At 44.4% G+C, this 14,831-nt stretch overlaps 1 protein-coding gene across 7 annotated transcripts in view; it reads left to right on the top strand.

Annotated features, from left to right (window-relative positions):
- Positions 1 to 278: 278 nt before the first annotated feature.
- Positions 279 to 14,831, top strand: part of p120ctn (adherens junction protein p120) — a 47,547-nt gene continuing 32,994 nt past the window's right edge. For 5 of the 7 annotated variants that reach the window (XM_067360156.1, XM_067360155.1, XM_067360153.1 and 2 more), the window contains exon 1: positions 279 to 2,398. The gene's annotated coding sequence lies outside the window, so the exon portion shown is untranslated. The remainder of the gene's footprint in view (positions 2,399 to 14,831) is intronic. The other 2 variants (XM_067360152.1, XM_067360150.1) reach the window with 1 other exon arrangement.

The raw sequence follows: 14,831 nt of genomic DNA, 5'->3' as shown, positions 1-14,831 counted from the left end.
ACGCTTCCAGTGCGCTTACGAAAGAAAAGGACGCAGCTAATCTGCTGTTCTCTTTGTCGTAGCTTGAGACGCGTTTCGACGTGTAGAATTTGGTGGACTTTTAAAGCTATCCTTTCTTAATCCTGGCTATTTTAATATTTTTCATAGTTTAATAATATTTTTCAATTTTTATATTTTCTAAACAAAATATATGTTAACGCGAATATTTACTGGAACATGTATAAAATTCACAGCAACCAACTTAAGAAGCCTGACGCGCGAAACGTAACTAGAATTTGTTAAATATAGTTCTTTCCGTTTTATGAGACAAAACGCTATTTTGAACGATGAAAGCGTCAAATATAAGTTGCAATGGCATCCTAAAACAATTCTGACATCTTCTCGTCGCGCGCAAGAGGAAATCTCGACGATTGCATTAGTAAAACTCCTCCCGGCGTCGTTGGAAACGGGGTTCTCAGCGTCCCGGCGCCGTCGCGACGCGCATCAGCCGCGCTGAGCGCCACTAACGCTCGGCGTGTAGGGGCGTCGTTGCTACTGCGTGCAATGTGTATCGTGTAGGCGTTGGCGAGGAAGGAGGCGAGAGCTGCGACCGCCGCCGCTCGCTCGCTCGCTCGCTCTCTCGGGGATGTGTCGTCTGTGAGGAGAATTGAGGAAAAAAATAAAACAAAAAGGCAGCGAGACGTGTGCTATACGTGGTGTGCAGCAGCCGGGTGTCGCGTTTGCCGCACGTGCGTTTTCGGAAATCCACCCGACGTCGCGAGCATTCGGTCCCTTCGCTCCGAAAGAAAACGGCTCTAGCGCTCTCCCTCACTCCTGCTCTTCTCTTCCCCCTCCCTCTTCAACCGCTTCTACCGTCGCCTCGCTCGCTTACGCGCGCTCTCTCTCTCTCACTCTACCACACTCTGTGCCTCTGGAGCGCTGCCTAGCCTCGTCCCTCAACACGGAGCCACGTCTCCGCGTCCTAGCAGTGCGGATGATTCCGGTGATTATCGTTCCTTCGTGGCTGGTGGAAGGCAGCCGCCGACGCCTCTCCCCCTCGTGCGAACGGCGTCCCCGTGGTCGTGTCGCGTAGTGGAAGAAGAAAGGGGAACGCACGGGACGGGACGAGCGGACGGACGGAACGGGGGCGTGAACGACGCCCGTCCTCGGCTGCAGCATCGTCCTTCAACTACGTCGTTGTTTGCGGTGCGTAATTCAACGTTCCGGCGAGCACCATCGTCCTCTCTCGTCCACGCAGGATAATACCTCCCTCTCCGTCCCTCACTCGCTGTTGGCGCAGAGGTCGTGACTTCCGGAGAGAAAGGAGAGACAGAGAGAGAGAGAAAGAGAGAGAGAGAGAGAAAGAGAGTTTACTCGCGAGAGAGCGGAGAGCGCCGCGAGAAAGGCGTGCTGACCGCGTTCCTCGGTCGGCGGCGAGAGCAGGATCGGTCAGCGAGGAAAAGCCAGGATCTCCAGTGTCACTTCCTCAACGTGCCTCGGCGTCATCTTCAAACGGCCACGCTCATCGGCCGCAATCGGATTCATCATTTCACAACGGCGTGTTGCATCTGCGTCTGCGAATTTGTCATCCTTCGAAGAGGAATTTCCATTGTACTTCAGAATCCCGCGGGAGATAAAGAAGAAGTGAGGAGTGAGTGTTGAAAGGAAACTTGGCGAGTGTCGAGAGCCGTAACCTCAGGATGTTCCCGTCGAGGGGACGCTGAGGACGTGCGGCGGAGTCGTGAAACGGCGTGCCGTGGCTTCCCGCGGGAGATGTTCGGCGCCCTGAAGGGAGATCCGACCGGCGAAGCGGGCGGCTAGTTTGCGGTGCACGCCTCGCGGCGCGCCGGTGCATCCTGGCTGCGGCAGCATCCTGCGCGCTTCTGCCCGCCCGGCGATTCCTCTATCGGCGTGGCCCGTCCGAGCTGGCGGGGCGAGAAATTCAAATAAACACAACAATCGGCATCGGTGCAATTGTGTTGGAAGGATTTTCGATCGAGAGGACATTTGAATCGGGACGAGACCGGCGGCCTCCATGTGCGTATCGGGGTTCTGAAAGAGCGCGTGGCTTGACAGGACACCTCGCGAGCGGAGCGCCGCGCGGCGCCGGTCAACTTCGAGGGATCCGCATTCTCGGAAATCGTCCCCGTCGTGTGTTCTTCGCATCCTGTCCCGTTCTCTGTGTGTGACTCGAGTTCCCGAATTAGACAAAGACCGTGGATGGTACCGGCAGGCCCGCAGGATTATTCGACAACAACAACGACGACGACGACGACGACGACGACGACGACGACGACGACGGCGGCGGTGACAAGGAGGAGGAGGAGGATCGTGTTTCCCGCGGCTGTAACGGGTGTCACGGCTGATTCGTGGAATGTGACGGGACACGTCGCTCGCGGAGTAGTGAGTCGTAGAAAAGGTAAGCGAGAGGATACATTGATCTCCCTCCCGAGGGAGGGAGCGAGAAAGGGAGTGCATTACGTTTTATACACTGGAATACCTGTGCAAAAGTAGTGTTCGAAGCAGCGGTTCGATTGGCCGAACGCTCGAATTCCAGGTCCTTTGAGACTCGCGGATATATATATATATATACCGAGTGTCCCGTTTGTTAACGCATTCTCTTTGAAAACCGTGGTCGGTTTGAGATCCGCGTGGTCTCTCTTCGATACCGAGCTACGATTAAAAGCTTGCTCTCCGTTCGACTAATGAATAACCCTTCAAGAATCAAACTTCAAGAATGCAAATGCATGACGGAATTTATTTTGCATGATCTTCATTTTTATATATTTTAATTAATATATACATATTGCACTATATATCTCAAATATTTTAAATTCCAGTATTTTTTCTGGATCTAATGTTTTAAAAATTGTTATTTAATTCTATAATTTTATTCAATTTTTTTAATTATGCATGATTTTTATCTCGATAAAATTTTATTATTAATAGAAAATTTACACCGTGTGTTCAATATTATTTAATATCTAAATATGTCTTAGCGTTTTTTTTTTAAATTTATATTCACTCAATTTCTAATTGATAAAATTTAATTTAATGCTTAAAATAAAATCTTATGCTCATTAAATTTTTTTATATCTCTAGACTCTTCAGTCTTAAATTTTAGATTTTTGTCGCAGTTTACAACTCTAATCTTTTCGAATTTCCACATGTTAAAATGTCAATTTTCGAATTTCCACATGTCGAAATTCGAAAATTGGTAAAAAATTTCATTAAAATTTTATTTTTGCTTCTTTTACGTATCCAGGTCTTCTGAACTATTGACTTTGACTATTCGATCTTTGGCCTTTGAGTTCTCCCTGAATTAAATAAAGATTCATCGCGCGACACTAAATCTGGGATTCACAGTCCACTTTCTGTGCGATAACGCACACACACATGCCCACACATGCCCACACATGCGCTCTCGACCGAGTCTTTTTGCGGTCGGTCTGTTCCGAATCCCTTTTCATTTATAAAACGGGGAATCGAGCGTACGAGTGTCCTTCGAAAATAGCTCGTATTCGTCATCGATTGATTTATTCACGCGGTCGAGAACCCCGCGGACGGTCGCGTATAACTCTATGAATGATAATCGCCGGGTTTCGGAATTGTTTGCATTATATCGCAGCTAACGAGGGTCAGTCACGATCCATCGGCACAATCCTGTAAATTATACTACACTGATGAAGCTGTTCGTCGCGCCCGATCGACTTACGTCGAGAGAGGAAGGTCTTTGAACCTGCGTTATCATTCTCGAATTAGATCTACACCAGCGGCATGCTCAGACAGCTAATCGACCATCGGCCACGAAACAGCAGACGGGCGTAGCTTATTTCGCTAAAAATAATTCACCCCAAGTTAATCGATGTCGTTAATATATTAATATATGAGAAAAGTGCATCGCAAAATTATTAATACGATTAATAATTGATAGATGTGATGAATATAAAGAAATATGTATGCAATAGCAATTTGTTCGTTTCGCTACTGAAAAAAATCAAGACCCGAAGCGAACAAATGCGCGTATTAGCGTTTTTACAAAGCGTAATTTTGATTACTTATTTTTCCGTCCGCGTGATTTTTCTCGCCCGATAGTAATGAATCGTGAAATAAAATAAAATAAATACCGGGAACAAAATGAAAGCGTGTAAAGCAAATAGAGACAAATTGCCCCAAATATTTCGCTTTCGCGTGAAATTGAAACAAATGGGGAGTACTTTAAACACAACCGCATTATGCAAAAATTTACCGTTTATCGTCGAAAGATTTTCAAAATAATTCCGGCGAGTAATGATCCACTTTACATAATTAATTTTAATTATTGCCATCAAATGACGTTCAATTTATAAATCATGCACACTTAATTACAAGTATATGGGTATTAAATATTTATAATTAGATTGGAATTGAATTTAATTAATAATATAGCGTTCTCACGTTTCCTTTGATCGTGCGGCCGTCCGCGCGCAGCGCGAGGAGAGCCGCGACGCGCGGACGGAGTGATACTCGAGAGAAAACCAAGTTCGTCTTACGCGCTATCAGGCGATGCGTCGCCGCTGACGATCGATAACGAAGCCGAGGCGTATTTATCCGCGCGAGTCCAGGCTCGCCGCGATAAACCACGGGGAGAAGTTAGTATCTTTTATCTTCACGAGGAGGAAAAGAGAGAAGCGCGCGCGAGAGACCCCCTTCGACCTTTTCACCATCCCCTTCGTCCGCTTTCCACTTTTCGTGCTTCTAATTAAGCCGTGGTCGCGTCGAGAGAAATACAAGCCGGAAATAGAAAATTAGAGCGCGCCGTGCGGGATTTCAGGCTGGAAATCCGCACCGCAGCCGCGCGGGTCTGAAACTCGCCCGCCGAGGATCCGCCGAAGGATCCAAAGGGCTGGCATTCTGACAGCGCATTTGACCATTGCAACGTGCAGTCGGACAGTCTTGTTATTTTCCATTATTTTCTTTAGCTTTTAATATTTATTACTAACTTTTATTCACTCCTACTTTTAATTATTAATTTAGCCTTTAATTACTCGGCTTATACAAATAAGAGCTAAGAGGCGAGACTCAAGTTCCGCGATACTTTGTCAAGGGTATTAAGATTCTGTCAAAGCAAAGACCGCGCGGAATTTCGCATAAAACTAACGGCGACCTCCTCTCCTTTTGCTCTCCCCCCCAATTTACAATCGCGACTCCAATTTGCAATTTTATTTTATTTCGCGATTATACGCGTTTAATATATTATTTTTAATGCTCACGTCGACTCGAATAATATTCAAAGGTGCGCGATTATTGCCGAGCCAACGAATTCGCTATCGCATTTCTGTCCATCCGGGCGGAAGTTCGTTGCAGTTTCCCGTCGTTCTTCCCCGCCTGCGACGTGTCCGATCGGGTGCTTTCAATTTCCCCGGACTTTTCCCGATTCCGCGTGCCTACTGTTCGTCACGCCGGGGACAATGTTACCGCTCTTCTCAATGCGCCGTTCACGCGCGTTCGCGTTCGATATCGCGTTCGACATCGCGAGGTGTCGGAGTCTCTCCGGTGACATCGCGACCCGCGTAATTTTAAGTGGACGGCGAGGACACCTCGAGCGCGTGTCTCTCGCCTCCTTGCCGTGTGACTTACAGTCCCGCCGAGGATATCACTCCGACGTACGTTATGTGTACGTTTCCGCGCGGAAAGTAGTGCCCGTAAATGTCGGCCACGTGAAGCAGCATCCCACTTTGCCGCGCCCCGAATTACATCTCGCGGGATGCGTAATTCGAAATTGCACACGTTCCAAGCAGCAAAAAGCGAGCGTGTACATCCCCCGCCTGCTAATTAACGTAATTAGTCGTTCTCTCGCAAGAATCGCTCTTGGATATTTCGCGTTGTTTTCACAGTTTCCGCAAGTTCGCTCGCGGATTTTTCTCCGTGTCATTTCCTTTTTTCTTTAACGCGACGTAACTTTCTCTCCGCCCGCGAAACGATTGCTCCGGGAAAAGGAGCTTTTTCTCATTTTAATCATAAACTCTCTGTAATAGCCGACTTCCATTAACGTAATTAATTTTTTTTTGTTCACGTCTGACAATTTTATTTTATCTTATACAACTAAGTGTAACTGTAAATAATGTTAGTTATAAAAAGTATTTCTTCAAAGTTATTATATTTTTAACGGAATTTTGAACATTATCTGAATCAGAAATTAAACGAAATTGTATATATTACCATCTTTAAATTATTTAATTTATAAAATTACATTACTATCTAAATTATTTGGACATTTATTTTGAAAATAATATTTAATACGTATTTTTTCATTTAGATTAGCACTCACTTTTTGCACTCACGTTTTCATATTACGAAATCAAATGTAATCACAAATAATATTATTTGTGACAAGCTTTCTGTCTAAAAATATAAAGCGTTTTCTATCAAACCATAATATGGCCTTCGTTTCCGCAATGACTCCGCCCGGATGTAACCATGAAGTCCGTCCAATGGTCGGATTGACATTCAGCCGGTTTCCGCCGCTCTCCGTTGCAACTGACTTTATTGAACCGACATATTTAACGTTCATAATGACTGCGATGAGCGGCCGACGGGCCGCGACGACGATTGCTAACCGCGGAAATAGCGCTGTCAGTGTCACGCGCCACGCGACGATCGTCGGATACACACGGTAAACTACCCCCGGTTGAACCTTCGCTGAAATTATGCTGATTTTTATTCCAAACACGCCCGGGCTCACTCATTCCGGAGCTTTATCCGCAACGTCAACCCTCGAAACGAGAGGAATGGTAATCGCGTTTACGTCAATTAATCCGCACTGATATGTTAATTCTATCCAAACAGGCGGAGAAACTGGAAACATTTATCGTACCCTTCTATCTAGCCTTCCAAGACTTTTTATCGGAAATGTGAAAATGAAAATCTCTCAGAAGAAAGTTATAATTACGTTTAATAATAGAATCTTTTAGATTTTAATAATATGAAGATGATGCAGAAAATATATAGCGTTATATAATTGAATAGAAAATTCTATTTATTATATTTGAATTTTTCCATCCAAAATAAAGGCGTGAGAATCTCGTAAGAATGTGAAAACTTATATTTAACGAGAGAGAAAATATTAAAACGGAAGTTGCATAATATAGAGAACAATTTATAAACACAAAGTGTACAGGAGAGACAGCGACAATTTTAGCGTATCATTTTATCACACGCATCTCAATAGAATACGTGGGAGGGGCTTGCGGCGTATCGGTTATCATTTTTATCTCGTGAGGGAACATTTCACCGTGCGACCGTTAAAGTGCACTAATTTCTCGGAAAAAGACGGCTGCGTGACGTGACACGCGTTCTCGCATTTACACGCGCGACGTTATCTCCCATCCGTCTTTGCGTCTATCGCAAAAATTGCACGCGCAATTTGATAGATTAAACCAGCGCGACGGCAGCGGCGGCGGCGACGGCGGCGGCGACGGCGATACACGCGGAGATACAACCGCCGCCGCCGTTTATTTTCGTTATCCCGTTTAGCTCTTCTCAGCTTCCGGCCACGCGTCTCTCCGGATAATAGATCAGGAACTTAATGTTATTATTAACTTTAGCAATTAACTCGCGCAAGCTCGCGGGAGTCGTGTTGCGCTAATCTTACGTTACATCGGTTTACTCGCATTTCCGAATAAATATTTATCCACCGTCCTTGTCCTTTAATACGATTAAACTTTTCTTCTAATATTTTTAATTTCCTCGAATATTTTGTCCAAGAGATTTTATATTCATTGAAATAATTTTTAATTACGCGAATTTCAAGCAAACAAGAATTTGCGTATTATAAAGATGCCAAGATTTTCAGAAGTTTCAATTTTTCTTTTCGCAGAATGTCTGTTAAAATCTTGGAAAAAATCTCTCGACATTTTTAAGAAAAAGATTTTTAAATTTCTTGGAGAAATTGCATCACTCTTTGATGCAAATTCAAAATAAATTGTATAATTTATTTTGTTTACATTATTTTATTTGTATTTATTTTATAAAAATGTGTACGACGGCTTCTCAGTGTTTTCCACTAATGAAGGAAAAAAATCAAGAACCATTGAAGTTTCAAACGAGAAGAGAGAAGCGGACGGCTAACTCTCGGAGTCTTGATAAGATTCTCTAAGAATTCCCCGATTTCTTCAGGTAGAAAAACATTTTCCCGAGAAAATTCCAGGTTTTCCGGGTTTCTTTCAGGTAGCTCGCACCCCACTTTAGGCTTTCCATTCCACCCGCCGTTCTTATGTTGCGGTCGATGGCACGTTTAGGATTAATAATAAAGGAGAGCTACTTTGCGATAAAGAGTCCGAGCAATTTCGTGCAAAATGTTCGGCGCAGCCTTCGAATCGTTTTACTGCGCCTCTCGTGATATCTTCGATCATTCGCGTCGTTAGGTCTCGATCGCGTAGTAAACGCGATCCTCACTGCACCGTTATCCCTTCGATGACTGAATCTATAATTCAAGAGCCGTTGGAATAAATAAAGAGAGCAGACACGTGGAAATTTTCCTCCTTCTAAAAGTAACGAGAGTGATACAAATTGTATTGCCTAAATAAATGGGTATAATTATAATTGTATTTCAATTGCATTTAACGTTAAGCAAATCAAGCATATATTCGTCTTAATATAAACACATTTAGTTATTAAATGGGATAAAATGATATGTGAATTAATTTAATCAGAAATCTGCCACTGTGTTTATGAATAAATTATCAATAATTTACCTCGAATTTAAATTTGTAGCATTTATTATATGTTTGAAAGAAATCCAAAAAATATACGATACAAACTTTTTGTGATAGTGCTTTTCGATACGCTGAACGCCAATACCGCGGCAAATTGCGCGTGAATTAATGGCGAACGATAATGCGGTGATCCAATACGAAAATTATCATGATAACGCACAGTTGTTTCAACATTAAATATGTGTGTTTTCGCCCGAACATCGAATATCCGGCGAAATGCCATTCGAAATCTAGAGAGAAAATACGGCCGATCGCGTTTCGACGCTACAGAAATAAAAGAGAGCCACGGAAAAGGCAACCGGCGAAATCGACACGCGGCCGATTAAGGCGATCAAGCGGAATTCTCGAGTTCAGTCGAGTAATCGGAAATACCTGAGCTGCGTCGCTGAAATTCAGCCCAAGATTGCAGCCGGCCATTAGCGCTGATTCAGCGCATGCTGAATAGTAGCAGCTCGAGCTTTCCGACCCGACTGACCCGAATGAATTTATCAGTGGGACCCGTCGGCGACGCGAGAGGATGTCGCGCGCTTTCCCCTCGTTCTTCCCCCCCTCTTCGTCCCCCTTGCTCCAAATCCGTCGTTCTAATTTCGAGCTACGTTAATAGTATTTCGAATTGGGGCCTACTTTCCCGCGACACACCGCGCCCCGACGAATAAGTTCACGTTCACGACGAATAAGACATAATTTCGAAGACTCCGCCCGACGCAGAGTTCGAGAGCGTCGGCCTCGGAGCGGCGCCGGACGCGCGGAATTAAATTCTTTGTAAAAAAAAAAAAAAAAAAAAGACACGCGGCATTTCGCTCGCCTCTTCCGCGTCGCGACATTTTTCCAGCTTAACATCGGCAGTTGAAAATTTGTTCAACGAAGCTGAATTAAATCGACACTTTCGCTCTAATCGTGTTAATTATAACAGATTGTATTGATTGTTTTGTAAAATTCCAGAGCGATTGTATCGAGATTGCGCTAACAATTTTCAAAGTCCGTGCAGGACGGTGTTGTTCGACCTATCTACGTCTTAATTTCGGTAACAATGCGCGCACTCGACGACCCGAGTTTCTCGATTCGGCAAATAACGGCATTTCTCCGCCGAAAACACGACATTGCGAGCGACTCACCGCGATTAACGCGGTAGCCGAGTCGCGCCGTTGATGCGCTGCTTTCACCAGAGCGAGCATATTGGATCGCGACGACTTCTTAACGCCCTACTTTGTCGGGCATTGTTGTGCAATACCTGCATACCATTCCGCTGCAATTGCATCGCGGTGTGCCGGCGCTTCGCCGAAATATTTCGCAGAAAAGCGCATCGCGGGATAAGCGAACTGACTTCGCGCGAAATTCTCATATTTCGCAAGCACAGATGTAGAAGAGTTATTCGACAACAATGAATCGTAAAGTATATCCGAAATATAATTGAAAAGTGGAGAGAAAATAAACTTTTTAAAGAATCAAATTGTTGTGAAATTGAAAAATAATTCTGAAAAATCATTGCAAGATTACAACTTTCATTGCTGAATGGCGAGCGCGAGTAAAAATCATTTAAACTTTTTCACGCTTCAAATATTCGGGATACAATTCGGAAATGCGCTTAACAGATCGCGATAACAGAACGCTAAGTCGCGCGCGATCGCTAATTAAGCGCAAAGCTCCGCTTCGCTCGCTTCTCTCGCACACATTCAGCACTTTTACACTGTGGCTCTCCGTTTAATATATCACAGACAAAACCGTTCCCTTTTTACCGGACGCCAGTCCCTCTCATTTGGCATCTCGGCGCCGTCTTCGGGGCGAGAGGGAAAAAAAGAAGGGCGGAAAATTCTATATGTCACCGGAATTCTTCCCAGGGCGCAGGAAATGGCTTTCATCTTCGACGCGCCTTCCTGTCTGTGAAAAAGAAAAGAAAAAAAAAAGTTCGTCCTTCCCCCCTCGGCGCTTTGTTCCCGGCGGCGCTCCGTGACGCACTCGAGACGCCGCTTGCAGAATGCGGCCTCGAGAAAACCCTCGTTGCGGGAAGAAAAATGTGGCGGCGCTCCGTTTCGATTTGACAGTAATTCGCACTAAACGCGATATTAGAACGAGAGACGCGCGCACTCGTGGCGATTCTGCCGGCGTTAATCGGACGGCGAGATAAGTGGTTCGACATTTTTCACGCCAGCGATGAAAGATGAAGATTGATGAATGGAAACGACGCTAGGTTCCGCGCAGCGGCGCGGAGGAACGCCTCGGGGAAAATTAATCCAGGAAATTCGCGATCGTGCTGTACACGCGTTTCCGGAATTATTTGACCGGGCACATCAATTAAGAAAATGTAACGCGATGTAGTAAATTTGTCACATAAGTTGCAGCAACTTCTTTTTTTTTCCGACAGATGTTTAAAATTGCTCTCTGTTATATATGAAAAGATATATATATATATATGTATTATCGGTATGTCATAATTGCAGAGCAATAATAATAAATATTGAAGTATCGCGACATTGGTATGGATTTTAACAGAAAAAGTAAGCTGTCAATACAGTTTTATTGCGCGCAAATCCCCATGGAAAAATAATCACATTGATCGAAAATGTATTTTCAGCATGAAAATTTCTATCATTCCGCATTATATGCTAAATGTTAGACTAAATAACTACTATTAATGCCTGCAGAATGCAAGCAGAATATATATTATAAATGTTATTTTTCGGTAATTAATTTCACACAATTATTATTTTGACGACACAAAATTCTTCATATGCTCTCTTTGTTGGGTCACATATTTCGCCCTGTTCATTAAACTAGCCGAATCATAATTACTTTTCCTAATTTTCTCAATTCTCCTATATTTTATGTCGCTCTCAGTTTACCGGCATGACACGCCGTCAATGCGGAGCCCTGCGATTTTTTTCCCTGTCCATCCGACCCTAGTCCTGCGCCCGGACACCCTCGTGCGCCGGTATAGAAACGCATATACGGGGTGTCGAAGATCGACGGGTGTCCCTTTTCGTTACGGATTCCGTAGACGAAAATCTCGAGGAATCTCTGCTACCTACGATTTTCCAGTAATAAATCACCGCGAACAAGAGACTTCCGGCGCACTTGAACGATCTAAAAAAAAAAAAGAAAATGGACAATACCGTAACCTTCGGTCTCAAACGAGGTTTCATTCAATCAAATTTTCACCCAAGCGTTAATTATAAAAGTACACTGCGTTAAAATTTTTCTCTTCTGACACTTTCGCTGAGAGAAAATCCGTTAAAGGGGGGGAAAAAAAAAAAAGAGAACATCCGGCGGTTCCGCGACACCCGGTACACGTCGCGTACGTGCGTACGCCGGCGTCTGGTCGGAGGGGGCCACGCACATGCGTGCATTCTCTGTGTCCCTACGTTCATTCATTCAAACACACATCGACCTCGTTGTACGGAGCCGAGGATGTGGAAGGGAGGGCAGCGACACGACAGCGCGCGGGGAGAAGCGGGCGAGTCGAGAGAGTCGGAGAGACGGAAAGATTAGTGAGGGAATCGGTGAGAGAGAGCGACGAGGGGGAGAGCTCATGCCGTAGAAAAAGGGAGGACGAGACAAGAGGGGGATATGGAGGAGGGGAATCGCGCTGCACCGAGTCCCGTCGTTTTTCTCGGTCGGACGCAGAACGACGCTTTTCCACGAGCAGATTTATAGACGCGCAGCTTGAAATGCAAATATTCGCACAGCTGTAGCTAGCATTTAATGGACCGACGAAGGTATTTTCGATGACGCAATTGAAGGAGCGTACAACAAGGCCGATGGGCTCGTCATTGTATCGCAATGTTGTTGTCGCGGTCACTTTTATTTCTGATCATCGTTATCTAATTTCAACTTTACTCTTTTAACTTTTAACAATACGTTACGTGTGTTATTTAATTAATTTGTCTACACGTTAGTCGGCTTCATTATTATTTGTTGGTTTTAATTTAAGAAAACAGCGAAATCGAAAAAGAAAGTGATAACATGCGTTTTAGCAATAATGTAATTTTTGATATTGTACTTATTATAGTATTATTAATATTATATTTATCTTTACATTAATTTTTCTCTATAGAGAAATGGAAATATTTTTTATTCATTTTCTACGCGCAGATTCGGTACATCGCGTTCGAGTGCAATCGCCTGTATATTATAATATGGTTTTCGATCAAATCTGTCAATGTGCACACCTTTCTTTGTGTTGCGCAAATATCCATTTATAAAGGTAAAATTGACAGCGTTATGAAATTTAAACACGTTACGAGCAATATTCGCGGAGTCATCGTATTTCGAAAAACGAGCAAAACCCAATTGATGCGGCAGAGCTAAATTCCGTTTCTGAAATTTGTTAGCCGATCGAAATTGTTTGTTGTGTCGAATTTATCTTTTATTACAGGAAGGGTTTAAATTGTATATTTCCGTCTTCTTCTTTTCATTTTTCATCCTGAAATATTAGACTGCGTGAAAAAAAAAGCCGCCAGTCGAAAGAGTTGTAGCTTCTATCTTTTTTAATAAGATTTTCCACACTAACACATAATAAGATTCCATAATAAGAAATTGCATTTACACATAGTTAGAGAAAATTGAAGTAATTTTCCCTTTAACTTTCCGATAAAATGCAGTAGGTTTTTTTCACACAATTATAGCATTATAAAATAACCTTAAAAAATTATAATATTCTTGCACTCTTTCCTTCGTCATTCTACTTTTAAATTACTTCAATCATTTTCTTTATCACGTTTCCACTTTTTCATATTTATCTTGTTTTTTACCCGTATCTCTACCTAATCCCTCATTTTCTTCAACTGCAAGACACGCCGCGCGTGTCGGATTGACCGAGATCGTCGCGTGAGTTTTTTCGAGTGCACACCGCAATCGTCCCGTTTTTCGACGTCGACAGGGGGCGGGAGCGAAAAGGGGCAAGAAAGAGAGGAAGATCAGAAAGGGCGAGAGCAGCTTTTCAACAACGCGTTGCCGCGGAATGGAGAACGAGGAGCTGCGACGGAGCTCTCGTTCCCTCGTGATATCGTCGTCTTCCCTCCTCCTCCTCCTCCACCCTCTTCTTCACCCCCCCCCCCTGGCCTCTTCACCCCGTGGTATTCTTCGTCACCCTTTAGCTTCGCTGCGCTGTACTCTCCTCTCGCGACACGCTGCACACTTCTCGTACTTCGTTCGTACTTCCTGCCTTGCGCGCGCGCTCCCCTTTTCCTGGCTTTTCTCCCGCGAGAGAAACACCGCCCGCTCGTTCCAGCTCGGGGGCTGAACGGCGAGATGAAGATACTGTACACACGCGAGGATATTGCGGGGAAAAAGAGATCTCGCGTTGTGCGCTTACTGTATTTTTCATCGGGCAAATATGAAATTTTGTATGCCCCGAAGTGTTGGATAGCGGCGAGTTTTCGCCAATTTTGGTGTAATTAAAGAGAACATTTGGGGCACGATCGATTGAAAATATTGAAGTTTTCGCGACTTGAAGAAGAAAATTATGTTCCCGATGCAATTTTAAGTGGATTTGTAGTATAGAATTTCTGATAGAGTTATAAAAAGACTTAGAGATGAAAAATTGTGTCGAAGTTAAGAAAGCTGGAGATCTTACGTAAAGTTCGAAGATATCGAAAGATGCGATGAAAAATGTTCGGATTAGAGCTTCTGGCGCTTGTTTGAAATAAAACAAATCTCGTTAGCGTGCGAAAGTGAGAAAGGGCGAGAGCCTTAATCTCTCTTCGTTTCTCGATTTACATTTCGGAAATCCGCGAAATTGGAACAAACATTCCGGCATAACGTTGCATCTGACGGCGGGATTTTCGACGGGATGGGAAATTGGCGTCGATTTTGCGTGCACGGTTAAAGCGTGGTGCACGGCGAGATACATCGAAACCGTACAACGCCTCCCTCGATAGGCGTCACCGACGTCGACGCCGCGACGCTGCTGTCGAGGAACGCGATCGAGCGAAAACGAGAGAGCGAGAGCGAGAAGCGAGGGAGACGGGGCGAACCGGACTTCGTGGGTGCCGGCATCGATCGCGAGATAGTTCCTAGAACGTGCGATTGATTGATGGTATCCCCCGTGCGCGCTCCATGCGAACTCAATCGCGCCGGGAAAGAAAGCCAGTGAAAAAG

Source organism: Linepithema humile, chromosome 8, assembly GCF_040581485.1.
Source record: "Linepithema humile isolate Giens D197 chromosome 8, Lhum_UNIL_v1.0, whole genome shotgun sequence".
NCBI lineage: Eukaryota > Metazoa > Arthropoda > Insecta > Hymenoptera > Formicidae > Linepithema > Linepithema humile.
This window is presented reverse-complemented; position numbering and strand designations above follow the sequence as displayed.